Genomic DNA, 22,112 nt, shown 5'->3' with positions numbered 1-22,112 from the left:
AGCATCATTAATTTAAATCATCATGAATACTAAATCTATTTTAAATTTAGTTTTGTTTATATATGCTCTTGTTATTAATCCTAAAAATTTTATATTGATATTAATCAAATTCTTTGAATTTCCAAATACATATATCGGATATTTCCGGCTTCATATGTTACCCTACTTCCGCACCCATTTGGTATATATATATATATATATATATATTAGTTGGCATATATATATATATATATATATTAGTTGGCCGAGTATAGAAAATGGAGTGAAAGACATGATGGCAGCATGGCAGACGACATCATGTCAGAATTTGGGTTCATGGCTATATATATATATATATATATATATATATATATAGCTTACATCAAGATGTCACTATCAAGAAGAAAGGAAAAGTGTGTGGTGGCAGGTGGGGTATTTTATATATATGTCAGGATGTTCTTACAGAAGTTTAAAGGCTATAAGTCTTAAGTGTTGGTCTTATATGGTGCCACTATCGAGAAGAAAAAAAAATGGCATAGATACATATATGCCAAGCTCGATCCCAGTACCTTTCTACCTATATCACACATGTCGAGCTCCACGACTGATGCTCGGCAGAGGTTCATTTTATAAATGTGTGCTCGGCCAGGATGCCATTTATATATGTATATGCCAGCTGCATGGTTGGCAGGTTACATCAGGCAATCTGGTTTGCATGTATATATAGGCAGGCTTGGAGATTTTTATTGACCTCGGCCCCAATTACTCTCAGCCTCGGCCCTGCTTTATGATATTGCCAGAACAGAGGTGACTTTAATGCCGAGGAACAAAATTTGTTTCGGCAATACGACAAGATGTTGTTGGCTATGAACCAGTTAATTTCCTTAATCATTCGGCTTACGAGCCGAAGCTCAAGGAAACTGGGGGGCAATGTTTGGACCCAAATTTTCACCATTGGTCTGTGAAATCAAGGCCGTTGAGTGAACATAGCTCCCGACTGTTGGATCAAGAAATAAAGGTCATTATTAAAAGATAATGATTTTTAAAGTTATGATTTTTATCATAATTATCTTTTAATAATGATTTATTATGAGATATATATCTTGAAGTATAACAGCACAGCATCAGATAAATGAGGTTGCTTGGAAACTACTGAGGGGATTGGATTCTGGTCAGATTATTATCTATTTAAATATGGTGATAATTAAAAGTGAATTTAATATTTAGAAAACTTCATTTTAATCCTTAGCAAAGATGATTTTTTGATTAAAACCATGAGTAAGATCAAAATCTAATTTTAGTCACTTGATACATTAATAACCTCATTTATTAATTATATTTTGATTTTTTATTTATTTATCTTTTTCTTTCTAATTTTTAATGTATTAATTTTATTTCATTATAATTTTTATTTTCATTTCATTCATCGTAATATATTTTGTTGTGAACATTTAGATAAACTAATTTTTGTTATACAATATATTTTGATGTACTTTATCTTCTTCATTTAGGTATATTAAATTCATTATAATACATTTCGGTGCATACATTTAGGTACACACATTTCGATACAAACATTTAGGTACATTAATTCAATATAATACATTTTCGGTACTAACATTTCAGTGCATACATTTCGGTACATACATTTATGTACATTAATTTAATATTAATACATTTCGGTGCATATATTTAGGTACATACATTTCGGTACTAACATTTAAATATATTAGTTCAATATAATATATTTCGGTACTAACATTTATGTACATTAATTGAGTCTTTCAAGTTTGAAGAATGTTAAATAAAATTAATAATTAAAAAACTCTTTTTTGGTCAAAAAATAAATTAATATTTGTGTATTAATAAATTTAAATATTTAATGGGAGACATTAAATAAAATGCACATTAATTATTTTGAATTAAGTGCACATTAGGGACTAAAATCAATATTTAATCTAACACCAGTTTTTTTTAAATTTTAATCTTCTTGAGGGATTAAAGTTCAAAAACTCCTTTAATATTCATAGGGTCAAGTTGCATGCGACAATGGGGTAAGGAAATAGCTACTTTGGGTGATGATGATGTGACAAGACCTAGAAAAGCTAGTTTTTTTTTATGGTGGTGTTATGATGACATAGGAAAGCCTAGCTAGCCTAGGTTTCTAGTCATGATAAGATAAGTCAGAATAGTTTTTATTATTTTGAAAAGTAAGCCATATGAAGATAGGCTTTAGTAGAATGGTTTTTATTATTTTGAAAAGTAAGCCATATGAAGATAGGCTTTAGTGCCTATGCCGTGGATCAGTCACTTTACGAGTTTCAGTTTCAGTCGTTTTCTGCAACATTATCTGACCGTGGAGAGCAAGTACTTCAGTTCTATAACTATGTGCAACGTGAAGGCCCCCTCCAATTCAACACACAACTGCCCTGCGCAAACTCTCTCAACAACTGAGATTTTTTATTTTATCTTTTCGCTGACACATCTTCCGTTGGCATCAACAGCACTGTGAAAGCAACCGGTAATATCTTAAGTCGGCATAGATAGCTCTGTCACCGTAGAATCAGCCGATCTCGCAGCATCTTCCGTTGGCATCAACAGCACTGCGGCGAGGACGGTTGATTACCTATCCAAGTCTCGGTCGAGAAGGATTCCTGAATCCTTATTGGTCGAGGTCATCTCATCAGCCTTCTCGGCGAAGTGAGGTGTTACGAGTTACTACATTCGGCACATTGGAAGCCGAATTGGATATTGAACTTCGCTAAGTTAGCAGCCTTGTCTTTAGGCTCTAGAACCCGAAGGCCGAGACGTGTTCCTTCCTCGGCCACAATCGTAAGATCAAGAAATCAGCAGCGCACCCAACGCAACATCAACAAATTTTACTCCTCGGCCGACGAGTTGGCATGCCCCGCATTTAACCGAAGGATGTAGTTAGCTCATAGATTACTCGGCCTGCGCGCCACATAGGCTTGGTAGTTTTTAGGGTCAACAGAATGTTATGCTAATTGATATTTGAGGTTTCCATTATGTTTGAAGTATAGTGGTATTACATATTATATAGTATAGACTTCATTGTAATGTTTTTATTTTCTTTCTGTTAGCTTCATGATTGGGATGGTTCTAGCTCATCTGGATCTGCAAGGGATTGTATCCTGCTAGCTGCCACGAGACTCTTCCGCAGAGTGCTGAATTTCCTGCCGATGTGTTTACTTCTTGTCTCACAACGCCCATCAAGATGGCATTAAGATGGTGAAGCTTGCCTTCTTGTTTTATTGGAAGTTTTGACTATCAGTTTTAAGTTTTGTCTTACTGTTAGTAGTCATACTTCATCCATATGTTTGTTGTACAATTACTGTAAGCAACCCTTGATTATAACATCTCATGCTTTCACTATTTGCTTATCTCCTTGTTATGTTCTGGCTTGCTATATCATTTTACTTTCATCCTCTGGCTAAGTGTACATCAGTGCTACTTTTCTGCATTGATTTATGTATTCATCTGATGCTATTGTGGTTTCAATTGATGCTTTGGACTGTTTATAAAGTTTGGTTATACTCAATGAGCTTTGTTTGTAGGCGGGTTTCATTTAGAAACTTCGCTGTTGCGCTAATGCCTTCTCCTTTTTCTTAAAATCCATGTTATAGTAGGGCTTACTACTTATTCGGCTATTATGTACTCTCAGGTTCTGCACACGATCATTACTTCATGAGTCTCTTGATTATTCGCTAATAGATGAAATCTCTGGCCGCCAAAATGACCGGGAAACCCTGTTGGGCGAGTTGAATTGGATTTTTACTGCTGTCACCGATACGATTGCATGGAATGTTCTCCCTCATTGTAGTTTTCCTTTTCCACTTACTGTTCTACTGTTCCATAATCAAATGTTTCGTGGTGGTACATCTATCCAATACTCAGTTCTGTGTTGCAGATTTTTCCAGAGACTGTTCAGACAAGACCTGTTAGTTGCCAGCCTTTTTCGAAACTTTTTACTTGCTGACCGAATTATGCGATCTGCGCACTGCTCTCCGATCTCTCACCCAATGTTGCCTTCAACCCACCAGCATCATGTGGTACTAAAGGAGAGAATTTGGTGGCTGTTTCTTTTATAGAATTACCAAGAGCAGAAGGAGGCTACCCTTTTCAACGGCTTTGATAACCATGATTTTCCTGACAAAGGAATCTCCAAGCTTTGCCTTGTGAATGAGCTTGATGACAACTTGCTGCTGCTTCAAGCAAGATTCTATACGACCAAAAAATATGCTTCTTGGTCAGGAAGGGTGCTATTATTGAACATTTCTAAATAATTTGCACCTTTTTGCGGTCATATAATTAGGTGATGGAAACATTCGAATTTGGAAAGATTACACTTTGAAGGGTCAACAGAAGCTTGTCACTGCATTTTCTTCAATTCAAGGTCATAAATCTGGGGTGCGAAGTTTGAATGCTGTTGTGGATTGGGAACAACAATCTGGATATCTGGTACTTCCTCTCTTTAAGACGTAATAGGTTAGGGCTATAGGACAAGTTCTGTTTCAAATTTTGTGATTCTTGTTCTTTGTTGTGAATAATGTTTTTTTTACTTCTGCTTTGCTTCATTTGCTAGTATGCTTCTGGTGACTATCATCCATTATGCTTTGGGATCTGGATAAAAAACAGCTTATTAATTCTATTCCTTCTTCATCACATTGTAGCATCTCAGCACTGTGAGTTTTTTACCACCTCAAATTACTTCCAGTATCTATTTGCAACTCCTTGTATCACCTTTTTTATTAATAAGAATTGTAGCTGTATCATTTATATTTGTTTAACTTAGTTGTAAAGTCAATCTGGCTCAGATGTTGTCCGTATGGATTAGGCTGTTGATTTTGCTACATATGTGGTATGTTGGATCTCAAAATGAACGGTGTAATTATGACTGTTTCCTGCATTGTCTGTGTAGTCTACTTCTCAAGTTCATGAGGGTCAACTTGCAGCTGGTTTTGTAGACGGTTCTGTCAGACTCTATGATGTGCGAACTCCTGAAATGTAAGCTCATCATATCTTCTTCTGGAAAGCCAGACTCTATGATGTGCGAACTCCTGAAATGTAAGCTCATCATATCTTCTTCTGGAAAGCCAAAAAGTATGAGTGGTGATATTTCTGATAGTGTCGCAACCATTAGAAAAGGAGAAGTTACGAAGAGTTACATTTGCCTCCCGGATTCATAATTCCTTTATATGTTTTAAAAAAGGATAAGCTCTTCATATCTGCTTCTGTCACTATACGTTTGTCCCACTATAAGTAAACATTAAACATGAATATGCTACTGGGTGTATCTGGAAGCATTGGTAGGTGACGATTTGGTGGTGTTGATAGTGAGGTTGTACACTGGGTGTCATGACATAATCTCATTAAGCAACGCATATGATGGCAGCGCTGATGGCACCATGGGGGCTACTGCCTAGGCCAATTAGGATTTTATCAGTATCTCGACTTCTGGTGATGGTTGCTTACGTAGTTATTGGTGATCGTGAGCTGAAGACACCGGCAGAGGCCGAAACTGTATATGCAATGGACAAGATGAAAGGTTCGTGTTAAGCTCTTCAATTCTCAATTCGTGCTTTGATGCTACCTCATCTGCAAATTTATCTTTACTTTGTTTTTCCTTTTATTATTGAGATCAGGGAGTCGCGATTGGCAAGGGTCTTGTATGAAATGTTTTCGGAATCACACCTCTGCTGTGCTTCACTAATGAAGATGCAGGTATACATTCTTTTCTACCATCTTAGCAATCATAACAAACTGGTGACTGGCATGTAATTTCAAACATTTCTAGCAATTGTGTTGCTTTTGTTTTGTCCTGGCTGCAGATTTTCTTGCGGATACAATGGACTACACGATGTCGAAAATTTGAAGGCTTAAATCTAATTGTAGATATAGAGTGTCTAATTATCATTCACCAATCGGTCTAAGTAACTATTGTTTGGGTGGATATTTAATGTTAGGCTTAGAGCAGATGAAGGCCCAAGAACGCAAAAAGTAGAAGGAGAATTGGGCTCAGACAGTTAACATCCCATGAGGAATTAAAAATCAATTTTTTTTCCCAAGAAATAGGCAGCAAGTCTATGTGAAGTGACAAGTGACAAAGGACGGCTCACCCTCAGCAAAAAGTATTTTTCCATGACATGGATAGGTAAATAACAAAAGTAGATGGTGACTCACCATACTCTTTGGAAGCTATCACCAAAAGGGGAGGCTTGGACAATCGGGCTAGAAGGTCTATAAAAGTAGTAAGGGATGCAAACAGAAGGGCTCTCAACTAATCAATCAAAAAATATTCAACTTTGCGCTTTAACAGACCAGAAAGTTTTAGTTTGTTGAACCTTTACCCCTTTCTAGTCACAGGTCCACCATAGAAAGCATCTTTTGTCAAGTTTTAGCAACTATGCTACCTTTCCCTGTGTTGTAGTATCGAATATCTTTAGGTAAACCCGGTTTATGTTCCATTTTCTAAGATTTCAACACCTGTAAAACACAAAGTGAAGTGGCTGCAAGAAGACGAACTTTGCCTGATAAGGTTGTAATCTTGCCCCGAGTTTCTTTTGTTTGTACTTACATAAAATAGATCTGTCGTAATTTTATCTTTCATTGGATCTTACATCATTTTCAACTACCTTCATTCAAAGTATCATCTATGATTAATCTTGCTAAACTAATTAATCTTGCTTCTTTATTGTTAGTCTAAAACTGTAACTAAAGAAATAACTTGAAGGCTCTTAGACTCCCCTTAATTGAACATATGATATTATGAGTAAACTTTTTGTTTACCAGGCAAGAAAAAGAACTTTAACATTCTTAACCCATCTATGGACAATCTAATCAAACTAAGAAGTCGAAATAACTTGTGGCGCAAGTAATCAATCCATTTAATAACTAAAAAGAACAATCTGTTATACAGAGATAAAAGTGGCAAGCTCAGATTCATATTAGTTTTGATTGTGAGCCTCAAGCCTAACAAAGGCCCCACAAAGGTACCATTCAAACTAATAACAAACTCATATTGCAGTACACCAAGCAGCAAATCTTGACCCGACAAGCAGGGCCCATGGGGAATTGTCCGAGGAATAAATCTTGCCCGAACATAATTTTGGCATGCTTGGTGGGATACATTTTGTAATATTGTATGCCAAGACGAATGAAGGATCGAACATTCAGGTGGAAGGTAGAATTTGGGCAACCTCTTTGCCCTCTAGAAGTAGATATGACTAATCATCTAGAAGATTTTCCTTCACCACACAGCCTCGGGATTATAGAGAGCCCGACCTCTTATGAGAAGTCGGGTGGAAAGTTCACTAATGAAGATTTGCAAGCCACCATGATGCAAGTACTGAGAAGTATGAAGAAAATCTTTCTAGAAACCAGATGAAAGGTTAGCAAGCTATGTTCCTTAACAAGGATGCTACAAAGAAAGTTGGAGTTAGAATACTCCACACCGAAAAATGGCTATGCCAGTGAAGGAGTCGTGGAGACAAGCCTAGAAAAAAAGCCAACAATTCCTCAGTTTCCCTTACTTGAAGAAAAGAAGAACAAAGGGAAAAGGAAGGAAGGGGCTGAAACTAGTTATCAACAAAACCCTAAAGATGAGTTTCAAGAGATAGGCTTGCCCGATCTTTTGCCAACACCACCAGATGTTAGAAGGCAAATCGGGCATGAAGGAATAAAGATCGGTGCGTCTAACTCGGTTGGAGAAACAAGTGAAAAAGGCTTATCTACTGCTGGGGACAAGTTTCCTCCTTACAGGCCACCATCATTGATTAATAAGGGAGGGGGAAAAGCTAGATGGAGGCAGCCCGACATACAGAGGTAAGCTTCCTCGGGCATCGACCATGGCCCAAAGTGGGGGACTTCTTATACCCTACACAATAATATGGTCACTCAACAACTCAGGGATGAGTTGGCAGAGTTTAAAATGATGGTGATACATAATGCTCAACCTCAAGCCCCCCTCCCTCAGATGTTCATAATAACATATCAGAAGCCTTATCCTGAGTATATTGATAAGCAGAATCCTTTCCCTCTCAATTTCAAAATGCCCGTGTTCCCAACTTTCATTGGAGAAGACTATAATGTATATTCCAGATATCACATTTTTAAATTTTTAAATCACTGTGTGGCATTCGAGGACAACCCTAACTACAAACTGAGATTGTTTGGGAGCTCGTTAGTAGGATTGGCTTCCCAATGGTACTCTCTGTTACCTCTTAATTCCATTGCTAACAGGGGGCAAATGGAGATGACCTTTCATGAGCAATTCCATAGGGTGGAACCTGAGATGACCATTAATGATCTGATTGAAGTAAAGCAATATAAACATGAGTCCACAAAGGATTTCATTATGAGGTTTAGAAAGACCAGGATGAGATGCCGGTTCCCAATCAACCATGCTCAATTCATAGCCATTGCCTAGAAGACTCTGAGACTACCTTTGAGGAAGAAGTTCTATGATGTGTAATTTAATGAGCTTCAAGAGCTGGTGGTTGTGGTCACTAAATATGAAAAGTGATTGACATTTGAACAGCAAGCGAAGCATTCATCTAAAGTACCTCTTTTTTTTTAAAAATAAAGCACCAATACATCAACTAGAGTTTGAAGGCCTAGAGGTGGGAAAAGATGACAACAGCATGACATAAGGGATATAGCTATGTGTTGCATAGATGACCACTCCTTTCAAACCTTTGATGGTGAAAGGATTGGTTTAACCCATCAAGGACTAGAATATAGTGATGAACGATGTAGGGTTTGTACCCATGAAACCTCCAAAGTATCAGTCATATTCCTTTAACTTAACTAAGGCTGCAGACATCTATGAAGAACTAGTACTGGTCTAGTAATCTTGCCAAACAACACTAAGAAGATGACTAAACTTGAAGAACTCATAGGGAAAAAGTATTGCAAGATCCACTACACTTTTAATCACTTCATTGCTAATTGTGTGCAATTCAGAAATTGAATCCAAAACCTTATAGTCAAAGGGAAGTTATTGTTGGAAAAAACCCCAGGCTAATATGACGATTGACACAGACCCTTTCATTGAAGCCCCAATCAACATGATAAATCTTAATTAGATTAAGAAAGGGAAATGAAAGGTTATCCTAGATGGTATAAGAGAAAGTAGGGAGGCATGTAGGCCAATGGAAGGCAACTGAAAATTGCTCGACTGGCCTCAAGGAACTGTGGTCAAATGAGTGGTTTTGTGCAGTAGATGCCAATGTGAATGTGAGCTCGAGGTACCAGCATCAGGTGCCATCACTGATCGAGAGTTGGTAAAAAAAAAGAGGTAGAAGAACAAGATGCATGCAGAAGTATTTTCCAAGCTAGTGAAGCAAATAAGGAGACTACTAAGAATATGTTCTAGAGGTTATGGGAAGATTTAAAGCCTAAGAATTTATTTGAGGTATTCAAAAACTTTGAAACCTCTGAAGAAGTGAAGGATAGAGATGCAAGGTTACCACGCTAAGTAGATGTTAAGGCCCCCTAACCAACCAACCATGACATAATGGGACAAAGGAAGCTAGAAAGAACCATGAGCCTGATACCACCAGTTACAAAGGTGAACTTATCCCGACTTGGCCAAAAATGGTACATAGTAGGCAAAGATGGAAGACCTATCAAATAAATGGGGGCAATCATGATAAAAAGGGTTTAGAGGCAACACAAGGCTTATATGAACTTGCTAAAAAATTCTACTATTTCAGAAGCTTCTGAGAATGTTAAATTTAAGGAGTTTACCCAAGGAGGGGAGAGACAACCTAGCTGGAGGAGCAGGAAATAAGTAAAGTAGGCTAATAGCAAGGCTGAAGACGAGGGGAAATGGGGGAAGGGGAGGGGATTACGTCCCTCAAACCCTTTATCTAAGGAAATATAGGGTATTAAGAAGAATGCAAGATAGTATGGTAATGGTACCTACACTAGGTTGGTATCCAGAACCTATTTGTTTTGGAACCATATCTCTTGAAATAAGGGTGTCTTTGCCACCATAAAAGGGTATTCTCTTTAAGACTCTAGAACAACTACTTGATTTCAACATAATAGAAGAAGAGGGAGTGCCCGAGTTAATGTTAAACAAAGATGCCCATGCCTGAATGGACCAGTGTTTGTGCTAGATTGGAGAAAATAAGGAATGAGCACTTGAACCTAGCAACTTTCATGTCAACATGACCTATGTACTGTCCTATATGTTCTATGCAGAACCAAATCAACCAGCAGTAATGGAGGATGATTATTTGGCACAATAGTCAATGATGGCTCTTATAAACATTGAAAAGAATAGTAAGAATGAGTCAAGCTTGGCAGACTTTACTGACCCCACACTAAAAGAGCCTGAGAGTTTATTCTGATAAGAAGGTGTTCAAAAAACCTAGTCTGGCCTTAGCAAACCATCTAAAGACCATATATGTGACAGCTCATTTAGAAGGGGTCCATTTTAAAAGAGTGTTGATAGAATGAGGCAGCAATTAATGTACTACCATTTAAAGAGATAAAGAAACTTTGAAGAGGTGAGGATGACCTTATTCCCACTGATCTCACAATGTCTAGTTTTTCTAGGGCCATCACCAAAACACATGGGATACTGCTCTTAGAAGTAGACTTAGGATCCAAGAAGATCATGTTGGCATTCTTTATAATAGACAACAGCTTTACTTATGGGGCGTTGTTAGGAAGAGATTGGATAAACCAGAATTTGTCTATACCATCTACTATGCACCAACAAGTTGTTATCTATCATGAACCCACTAATGTAGGACAATGATTTTGGGAGATAGTAAAGGTCGAGTCACAGCTATTTCTCCCTACAGCTAATGTTGTTGAAGCTAATCTCTACAATCCCAATGTTATGATCCTACAATGTCTAGGTGCAGATCAGAATGACCACCTTACTAAGGTGACTCCCCAAAGCTCTTAGAACAATGACTTTCTCTCACTCGGGTGGAATAAGACATGCCTCATATTGTCCCTGCCCGCCAACACTAATGATGACAAACCAAAAAAGAAATGACCAGGTGATAGCAGTCAGGTCATTCATTAAGAGGCTACTGGATTATGGAGGAGAAAGAAAAGAGATCAAGAAAAGCTTAGCCAAAGAAATGGCAAAGTGGGAAGAGGGAATTTCAGGTACCAAAGATGATCAAGGAAGAGAAATTCTGGAATAAGAAGTGAAAGCAGCCATCCACATGGCCGAATATATATATATATATATATATATATATGACTTGGATTGGCCACAGGATGAGCCCGAGGCTCTAAAGTCAGTAGAATTTTTGTCTACAGAGCCCGTTAAACCAACACCCGAAGTTCAAGACCCTTTAGAAACCATTAATTTGGGAACTGAGGAGGATCCAAGGCCAATACAACTCAATGGCCTGCTAGAAACAGAAGATTGGGTAAAGATAGTTAATCTTTTGCACGAGTTTAAAGACTATTTTGCGTGGCATTACACAAAAATGCCAAGATTATACTCTAGTTTAGTAGAGCATATAATGCCTATTAAAGAAGGGTACAGGTCTATAAAGCAATAACCAAGGAGGATATCAAAAGAAATAAAAGAAAAAGATAAGGAATAAATTGAGAAGCTAGTAAAGGTAGGCTTTATTAGACCTGCAAAACATGTAGATTGGTTGGCCAACATTGTACCTGTACTGAAAGCTTTAACTAATGCTATTCGATGTTGTATCAATTATACAAATATTAACGAAGCAACTCCCAAAGATGAATACCCTATGCCTATGGCCGACCTATCTATTGAAGCGGTTGCCAAACACATAATATTATCTTTTATGGATGGGAGTGTTGGATATAATTATATAAAAATGACTAAAAAGACATACATAAGACAACGTTCAGATGCCTAGGACATATAAAAGCTTATGAATATGTTGTCATGCCCTTCGAGCTTAAAAATGTTGGTGCTACTTATCAAAATGCGATGAATGTTATTTTTCATGATTTGATCGGGCATAGCATGGAGGTATACATTGATGACATCGTGGTAAAGTCTAAAATTAAAGAACAACATTTGGAAGAACTCAGACAAGCCTTGCTGAGAATGAGAACCTACAAGTTGAAGACGAATACTAGAAAGTGTGCCTTTGGGGTGGGGTTAGATCGGGCAACTTTCTAGGGTTCTTGGTCCATCATAGAGGTGTGAAAGTGGATAAGAACAAAGCTAGGGCTATAATGGAGTTACCTACACTAACTAACAAGGTCCAATTGCAAAGGTTGCTAGGGAATATTAACTTTTTGAGAGATTCATTGCTAATCTTGCGGGTAAGGTCCAACCTTTGACTCATTTGGTAAGACTGAAGAATCAAGAGAAGTTTGAGTGGGGCGCTCAACATCAAGAAGCCTTTGATAACGTAAAGACTTGTCTAGCCTCTCTTCTAATGCTCATGCCTCCCCAGAGGGGGAAGCCTTTGAAGCTCTACATTTCAGCATTCGAGAAATCAATATGGAGTTTATTGGCTTAGAATAACGAAGGAGGAAAGGACCAGGCAATATACTACCTCAGTAAGATCCTTACGGAGGTGGAAACAAGATATACCCTAATTGAGAAATTATGCTTAGCATTCTACTTCACTGCCAGCAAATCAAGGCATAATTGCCAAAACTAATGTGATCAAGTATATGTTGTCCAGACCAATGCTAACTAGAAGAATTAGGAAATGGATCCTAGCATTATCAGAGTTTAGTTTCTAGTATGTATCTCAAATGGCAGTGAAGGGACAAGAAATTGCAGATTTCCTAGCTGAACACCAAAAATCCAAGGAGGAACTCATCAACATCCCTAGAACTTTGGAAGTGGCTGGCCCCTAGATCCCACCCAGTAAGGCTCAGTCGAGTAAGGATGAATGGATACAGCAAGAAGTAAAAAAGAATAGCTAGCATATGTATCACTCCCTGGAAGTTGTATTTCGATGGATCATGCACACAACATGTTGCAGAAGCTAGAATTGTCATGATTGATCTAAATGGAGTCTATCATTGCTACTCGTTTCTTCTGGATTACAAGGATACTACCAATAACAGGGCAAAGTATGAAACACTGATCATTGGCTTAGAAATTCTAATGGATTTAAGAGCAGTTGAAATAGAAGTATATTGTGATTTTGAGTTGGTGATTAATCAATTAAATGGATATTACAAGTGTAGACATATCACAATGGCATGATATTACCTAGCAGTTACTCAATTATTGGGATATTGGGGTAATGAAGCAACAATTAGCCATATTCCCAGAGAAGCAAACTTGATTGCCAATGAAATGGCATAGAAGGCTTTTGGAGCATAGGTTCAAGAGGAAGACTTGAGATGAAAGTAGAGAAACAAATTAGAAGTCTCCCCTCTATCTTTAAAAGAGGATTTAGCCTGGATGTAATGATGGAAGAGCCCGAGATTGAGGACTAAAGAATAGCTATCATCCAATACTTGAATGACTATTCTCTTCCCACTAGCAAGAAGATCAGACAACAAGCAACTAAGTTTGTTATGTGGGATAAAATTTTGCTGAGAAAGACTCCATAAGGGCTTTTATTAAAATGCTTGGGTCTGGAAGAATTAATGAGGGTGATGGCTAATGTGCATGAAAGTATTTGTGGAACACACCAAGCAGGCACAAAGATGAGATGGTTGTTAAGAAGATATGGCTACTTCTGGCCCAACATGGAGAAAGATTGCAAGGCTTATGCTAGAGGATATGAGGAATGTCAAAGGCAAGAACCCCTCCACACCATCAGTACCCTTGAATCTAGTAGTAAAGCCCTGGCCTTTTAAAGGGTGGGCCATGGACTTTATCAGGCAAATATACCCAGCTTCCAGCAAAGGACACACTTTCATAATTGTGGCAACATTTCACTTTACTAAATGGGTTGAGGCTTCAATTGTGAAGACAATTAATTCAGCTACTGTGAAGAAGTTCATTGAGACCAAAATCCTATACAGATATAGGGTGCCTAAAACGATTATTACATATAGAGGGCTATTATTCATGTCAAAAGAAGTGAAGGAGTTTGTAGCTAAGTTCAAGATAAAGATGATCCAATCTAGCCCTTATTATCCTCAATCTAATGGTTAAGTAGAAGCTAGCAACAAGATATTGGTAAACATTATTAAAAGAATGGTGGTAGATAGTCCAGAAAAATGGCATGAGAAGTTGGGAGATACTTTTTGGGCTTATAGAACCTCAAAAAGAGCAAGAACTGGGACCACTCCTTATGCATTTACGTTCGGGCAAGATGCAGTGCTCTTTATGGAGATTAATGTGAGTTTTGTAAGGCTTAAGAACCAATTTGGCCTGCATAGTGATGAATTTATTCAGACCATGTGTCAAGGAATTGAAAACTTGGATGTTGCCTAAATTGAAGTATTAAACAAGATCCAAGAAGGGAAAAAGGTTGTTGCATCGAGCCTACAATAAGAGAGTAAGATTGAAGACTTTTGAAGAAGGGGAATTGGTGTGGAAAGTAGGTTTGCCTTTAGGAGCTCAAGTTAGAGGTTTTGGGAAGGTACTTTTACAATTACCAAAGTATTAGACAGATGGGTATATTACTTGGCAGATTTAGAATAAGACTTGTAGAAACATCCAATGAATGCTAAATTTCTAAAGAAGTACCACCCAACTCTTTGGGATGTTAGAGATTGTTATATTAATGAAGTTTGATACTTAGAGAATGGGTGAAGAATTCTTTGTTTGTCTAAAGCAGTTGTTTCTTTTTAAAAATGGTGAATAAGTAAGTAAAATAGCAAAATAATGAGAGATATTTTCATTTAATAATTGGGAAAGTATAGAAGCCCTAAATTACAAGTTTACATCTTTAGCCAAGGCAGCTATCCTAGAATAATAAGTCTGCATTATGGTAAAAATGTGCTTGGCTCTTATAAGGCTATATTAATGTTGGCTAACTGGGCTTTAGACTCCTTCACTTCTTGGTTTACTATATTCACCTGCTCAATCTTCTTGTATAACTTGCTCGAAAGGGTCATCTGTTCAACCTTCAGAGTAGAAAATTGTTCTTCCAGCTTATGGATCTCTACAGCTACCACCATTATCCAATCCTTTATGGCTGAGCCCTCATCCACCAGTTACTGCAGTTTAGTGAAGGTTTGAGTGTGCTTTTCCTTTTAGTACTTTACCATGTTAGCCTGCATTTCAGCCTTGAGATGTTGATCCCTCAAAGCCTGTAAGTTTTCAAAAAAGGAAATAAATGACTCATACTACACCCTAGTCATTTGCTGAGCTTGATATAATTCAGTCAAGGTTTTCGCAGCATCCTAAAGAGCCTTAAGACTGAAGGAGGCAGAAAACTTTATCTGCATCCATTCTCTGAAGATCCTACATTGCTTTTGGAACTGTTGAGGCTCAAAAAGGCACCTTAGGGATCTCAGCTTAGTCCTAATTTTCCCGAACTCTTTAACTAGTTCGGGCAACGAAGCTATAGCTAGGGGAGAAGCCAGTAGATGAGGTATGACTTCAGAAACACCTGAAATAGCTGTAGAAATGGCAATGTCTTCATCAACAGTAGTAGCAGTAGAGGGGGAAACAGATCTGGTAACAGGCATATTCTTAGGCCCATAAACAGGAGTCTCTAAAGTTTTAATAGCCCAAGGGGGTCGAGAAGGAACTACCCTACTCACAGTAGGCTGAGAAGATTTGCCCAAACCTTTACCAGAGCCTTTTAGACGCAAAGAAAACAAATTAGTGGAGCAATCTTGACCCAAATTGGAAAAAAAAAAAGACTATGAGTATGTTTGTACCTTGGGGAGATCTCGTGCCTTGGGAAGATGATTTGTTGCTGCAGTTGCCTTAAGGGAAGTTGGCTTACTTGCTTGAGTGGTCGTAAGAGAAGTCTTAGGAGTAGTCACCTCTAGACAACTAGTATCTCAAGAACTATGGACTCCTCAACAATTATTGTTGGAAGTTTAATAGTTCTGGTAAAAGGAAAGATGGCAAAGAAAGATTTCAAAGCATAAATTCAAAGATTAAAAGACATTAAGAAAAGCTTAAAATTGCTTAAAAGAAGAGGACTTACATAGGTGTTGTCATCCTCTACAAAGTGAAGCATCTCTCCAGTTGTTGGATTAAAATGGGAGGTGGAGGTCCCTACCATTGCTGGAGGCATGAACGAAGAAGAATGAACTAGTGCTTGCTCGACTGAAGGTGTTGGGGTGCCTCTCCTTGCTTGGAAAATAATAGAAATAAAGTCAATGCTTAAAACTTAGCGATACAAGGTTGACAAGTTTTAAGAAGATGAATTTTACCTCTGAAGGCTCAGGCCGAGGAGAGGAAATGGGCATAGGTCGAGCTAGAGGTGAAAAGGCTTGGCTTGGGGAAGTCCCTTCTGCTTTGGAGGCTTGCTTTGGAAAATAACATAATAGGTTATGTATAAGAGATGAATTTCAGAAATAATTAAGTACTAAAAGTTCAAGGAAACTACCTTAAACTCTTCTGATATCTTGGAAATGACCTCCTTATCACTTTGCTGCCTTTCCACAATTGCCTTCATCTCTTTACAAGGAGAATCAAGCTTCTTACTGATAACAGGTCCTAATCACTAGAAAGAATATGATAAGTTCAAAACTTGTGAAGATGAAATTAAATGAATGAAAATCAAGTTTGAATCACTTACTGGCAGACTTTTTTTTTTTTTTCTGTCCGCTTCAATGAAGAGGGCAGAAAGAGATTTAGAAACTTGGGAAGTCTGGGATCTGGTTCTTTTCTTGGTTGGGGTGGCCCTTAGAGCAAGGGCATCTCGTCTAACCTGGGACCTCTTCTCGGGCTAAGAATCATAAGACTCTACAACGGCAGATCTTGCCCGAAGAAGAGCTCTAGTCTCTACTTCAGGCCCAGCTTCTGTCTCCGATTCACTGAATATCTTAAAGATATTTTCAACTTCTCTGAGAGTTTAGCTTGGGCCAGCCTCTTTCTTAGTAGCTTCAATAACAACTTCTTGCAGAACTAAAGTACCAGCAACTTCTTCTTCTTCTTGCCCTATGACTACTTCATCAGGATTGCATTGGGCTGCAGAACTGAGTAGTGTAAACTTGCAAGTGCACAAGATAGTCGTAATATAACATTTTGCAAGTCCAAGTATCATTCCCACGAGGATTCTAATTCAACCTCCAATTTGATAAACTAAACTGAATCTAATTATATTGAAAACACGCAAACACAAAAATATAAACCCAAACAACAAACTAGACTCGATCTTAATTAATAATTCAGTCAAAGATGTGAAAAGTTTGTTGTGATGACTTTATAAACGAACAAAAATTGAACCTTAAATTAAAACTAAGATTAAAGAGAAGAAAACGTTGTGTTTTAAGGCAAGTGATGAAAATCTAAGGATTCAGAATCAACCACAAGCAATCTAGTTTAGGTTTCAATGCATTCAACGGATCTTTCGATTCTTTATATGATAATTCCCGTATCTAAGTCCTTGTCAGGCACATTAGATCATAGTTTTCCTTAAGTGAATGATTATCTCCTAGTTCAGGCAGAGATCGTATATCCTAACATGCAGTCTATCCTGGTTAAGGCATAAATTTAACAAGTAGGACTATTTATGCTCTAGAAAACAAGGGAACCAAGCAAACCATTATTCTTTGTCAAGCAATAATGTAATTTACCACACTTAACCACAAAGCTAATTGAATTATATTGCTAGTTCAGCCTCAAATTCATCTTCCAATCTTACTAGATGCAAAGGCCTAAGGTGATCAATTAGAGAACTTAAACAAAAAGTAACAATTCAAACAATGATTAAGCATTCATCTGAAAGAAATTAGAAATCCAATGAATAACATTAAAAATCATAAACATCCATGCCAAGGCATTATCCTAACCCTAGAAAAAGCGTTTAGTTACTCATAGAATATGAGAACATAATTAAAAATCTTAAAAACATGAAAAACTTCTGAACGATGAAGATGGATAGGAAAGATGGTTGGTAGCTGTGACCTCTCCTTTGCTCCTTGGACTCCCAAAAATCACGTTCCCAAAACCCTCTCTCTCCAAAATATCTCTCTATCTCTCTTTTATATAAAAATGTTGAAATCCTTACTTGAATAGGGCTCTTTAATTCTTTTCTTAATTGGATTGGTATATTAATGATGTGGCACACCAAACTAGTAAATATAGTAACTATTAACATTTTAGGATAGTCTTGAACTCTTCTAATAGCTCTCATTTTTCTCTGCACGTTTCCTTTTATTAAAGTTTGTAAATCTGAAATCTATTTGCAAATCCCACGTAAGCATTGATGGCAGATGTCTGGCACAAGAATCACTATAACGTCTTCTAAGAAACTCGGAATCATGAACTGTAAAATTCCTCTGAAAGCTAACTTCCATATCTTTCCAATGGTACAAGGCTCAACAACTGGTTCATTACGAGGAAACACAGTTTTATCCGTAAAGTTGGCTGAACTGTATAAATAGCTTCTGCTTTCAGCATGCTAAACTCATTTCTATTGCAAAAATGCTCATTTTTCTTCTTTCTTCATCTTCACTCTTCAAATCTAAGAAAAACATAAAACTAAGTGAAACAAACTAAATTCACTCGAAAACTTAACAAGAATCACAACTAAATAGCATGAAAATGTATGCAATTATGGTTATATCAAATACCCCCAAACTTAGACTTTGCTTGTCCTCAAGCAAACACAACAAAGACTCAAGATTAAATTTAAACAAAACACAATGCAGTTAGACTTTCCACATAGATTCCTCAAAGATGACATGGAAAATATAGCTCAAAAATATCAAAACATTGTAAGGATTCTACACATGATTCAAAAGTTAATAACACCTTACACATCCATTCTTCTGGTTTGTATATGACTAGCCAATAATTAGCACAACACTTGCAACTCGAATAGGTATATGCAATCAAGTGTGATATGAGTGCTCTCTGGATAATGAATGTATCGAACCCCATAGGCTTGCTCTTCATTTCATCTCTCCACTAATGTAAATCAATGCAACACCAAAGATCAAATGGTCTTTACAAGGGTTGTAACATTAGGCTAAGTTATTGGCTAAGAAAGAAGGGATAGGGAAAAATTAGAACCTGAGATATACCAAGACTTCTTCATATGTAATTTGATCAAGCCTCTTTTGAAATATGATTCTTGGCGTCCAGGACTCATGTTGTAAGAATGGAACAATTTCAAACTTTTTTTTTTCGTTTTTCATTTTTTTTTCTCTTTTGTTTTTCATTTTTTTTATTACAAAACTGAGTAGTAATATACAACTCAGGCTTGATCTTTTTCATCAACTTGGTATTCATCTCAAGCTATAGGGTATGGCTAATACAGGTTAAATGGGTAGGGGTTAATGTGGTGATGAAAGAAAAAGCTATATGTTTGGCTTCAAAGGGCTAACTAAGGATAACATAACATAAAAGGTTTAAACAGAAAGGCTCAAACTGTCCGAAGATGGCCAAAATCGTTTCCCTAATATTACATGATTTAGGATTTTGATTCGAGAGACATTGAAGCAAGTTCTAGTATTCGTTGAGATCTTAATGATTACTTAATCTGCATATAATTCTCTAAGCAAGCAAACAATTGCATTAACATTGGCTAAGTGCATGAGAAAGGGTGTAAAGAATGATCATATAAAGCATGGCTAACCCAAGAATCAAACAAAGAACACAAACAATGCTTATCAATTTCTTATAACCATATTTAAGTAGCAACCAAGTTATTATCATTGGATTTGGAAAGAACTAACCAAAACGACTCAAAGAACTAACCAAAAATCTTTTTGGGTTTTCAAATTTTTCTTTTTTTTTTTTTTTTTTTCTTTTTTCAGAATTTAACAAAACAAAGAGCCTACGTTTACTGACTCAAAACAACTAACTGAAAAAACTATCAAACTGAGATCCCTCCCCCAAAATTGAATAACACATTGTCCTCAATGTGAAGTGAAATACAAGGCATGCAATGAGTTAAACAAATAAGGAAAAGTAGAACTGAATAAAAATAATCTAAAAAATAAAGAGTAAAGTTTAGAACTCCCCTGGTCATGATAAAGTCCACTCTCAAGCACACAACAAGCTCCATCTTCCTTCTTTAAAAACTTGGGTTGCCTCCCATGAAGCGCTAAGTTTTAAGTCTTTAGCCTAACATAACAGTCTTTATTTATGATCATTGAAGTACAAAACCTCCTCAGCAGGGAGAATGAACTGATCAACCTTGACAAGTACATCTTCAATAATGCCCCTTGGATATTTCACATAACGATCTGCAAGTTGCAAAGACATGGAACAAGGCTTTAACTCCCCTAAACTTAGATGTTTGTACGCAGAATAGGGCATAAGATTGAAACTTGCTCCCAAGTTGAGTAAAGCTCATTCAAATTTTCTTTCTCCAATAATGCATGGAACTGTAAAGCTTCCTGGATCCTTCAGTTTTGGTGGCAATTTTCGTTGAAGCATTGCACTTACTGTTTCTGATAACATCATCTCTTCATGTTTTCCATACTTTCGCTTATGAGTACACAGTTCCTTCAAGAATTTTTCACATGATGGAATTTCTTTGATGGCTTCAAGCAATGAAATATTGATTTGAACTTTCTTGAATTGGACCAATCATGAGTGATGTCCACATACCTGCCTGATGGCCTTAGCCCAAACACCTGAGCCATGTCCAGAACAGTTGGAGTCATGGGCCACATCCCAAAATCAAAGGTGTTGGCCTCAATGTTCCAGAAGAGAAAAGTCGTTGACAGAAGCTCGTGCTTTATGGGAATGGTAATCTTGGACATCATGATCGTATATGCCATTTGCCATCCACTTCTTCTTCCAAATGGGCTCCATCTCCTCTACCCACTTTAACTAAGCTGTGTTGGTCATAGAAGGAAAGCCCGTTTTGAAGTTCGGCCATTTGGTAGCAAAAATGCCCTCCTCAACTTCATAGGGGTTATAGGTAAGCTACTCCTTGGTGGGCATGTTGCTTTCTACAACAATTGGAACTTTAAAAGTCCAGGCAGGTCCTAGTGAATGGGTCCCATTTTCAAGAAAGAAAATGGGGAGATAGAGACCAACTTGAGGGTGGTGAAGGCAGTTAAGGCCACGGCGAAGAGTTACGATGCCCTCTCCAGACTCGCATGCAGAATGAGATTTGGGAGCCATTGTTGAATGTGAAGGGGAAGAAAGTGACTGGAACTAAGTAAGAGGGAAATTGAAAATTTGCGAGAAATTGTTGGCTCTAAAGATTAAGCTTGTTGAAAGAGTTGGCCAAAAAGAATAAAGTGAAAGTTATTTAACGGGTAGGTAGTTAACGTTGGAAATCATGGGTTAGTGCAAAGGTTTATTTAAAATGGCTAATTAAGAGGCGCTAATACCCAATCATTATCAATGTCTTGGTTAACAGACTTAACAATGATTAAAGAGGGCGCTATTTGGGTGGATATTTAATGTTGGGCTTAGTGCGGAGAAGGCCCAAAATGCGAAAAGTATGGGAGAATTGGGCTTAGATAGTTGGCAGCCCAAGAAGAATTGAAAATCATTTTTTTCCAAGAAATAGGTAACAAGCCTATGTGAAGTGACAAGTGACGGAAGGCAGCTCACACCCAGCAAAAAGTACTTTTCCATGGCATGGATAAGTAAATAACAAAAACAGATGGTGACTCACCATACTCTGGAAGTCATCACCAAAAGGGCAAGCTTGGACAATCGGGCTAGAAGGTCTATAAAAATAGTAAGGGATGCATATAAAAGGGCTCTCAACCAATATATCAAAAGACATTCAACTCTACACTCCAACAGCAAGAAACCAAAAAGTTTTAGTTTGTTCAAGCTTTACCCTTTTTAATCGCAGGTCCACCATAGAAAGCTATCTTTTGTCAAGTTTTAGAGGCTCTGCTACCTTTCCCTGTGCTGTAGTATCGAATCACTTTAGGTAAACCCGGTTTATATTCCATTTTCCAAGACTTCAACCCTTATAAAACACAAAGAGAAGTGGCTGCAAAAAGACAAACCTTGCCTGACAAGGTTGTAATCTTGCCCGAGTCTCTTGTGTTTGTACTTACATAAAATAGATATGTCATTTTTGCATCTTTCATTGGATCCTACATCATTTTCAACTGCCTTCTTTCAA

The 22,112-nt window shown here is 37.4% G+C and overlaps 1 long non-coding RNA gene across 3 annotated transcripts; it reads left to right on the top strand.

The window, feature by feature from the left end:
* The first annotated feature begins 2,390 nt into the window (after positions 1–2,390).
* LOC126592955 (uncharacterized) lies at positions 2,391–6,637 on the top strand. Of its 3 annotated transcripts, XR_007612841.1 has the most exons (7): positions 2,391–3,228; positions 3,662–4,458; positions 4,583–4,682; positions 4,919–5,064; positions 5,393–5,545; positions 5,643–5,721; positions 5,829–6,637. It is a non-coding gene; the product is annotated as an uncharacterized LOC126592955 (long non-coding RNA). The 3 variants fall into 3 exon arrangements; XR_007612842.1 differs by having other exon boundaries at positions 4,919–5,004; positions 5,643–6,637; XR_007612840.1 differs by having other exon boundaries at positions 5,643–6,637.
* Positions 6,638–22,112: the final 15,475 nt, after the last annotated feature.

The sequence above is a fragment of the Malus sylvestris genome, chromosome 12, assembly GCF_916048215.2.
Source record: "Malus sylvestris chromosome 12, drMalSylv7.2, whole genome shotgun sequence".
Lineage (NCBI taxonomy): Eukaryota > Viridiplantae > Streptophyta > Magnoliopsida > Rosales > Rosaceae > Malus > Malus sylvestris.
Note: the sequence above shows the minus strand (reverse complement) of the source record. Positions and strands in the feature narration are given on the sequence as shown.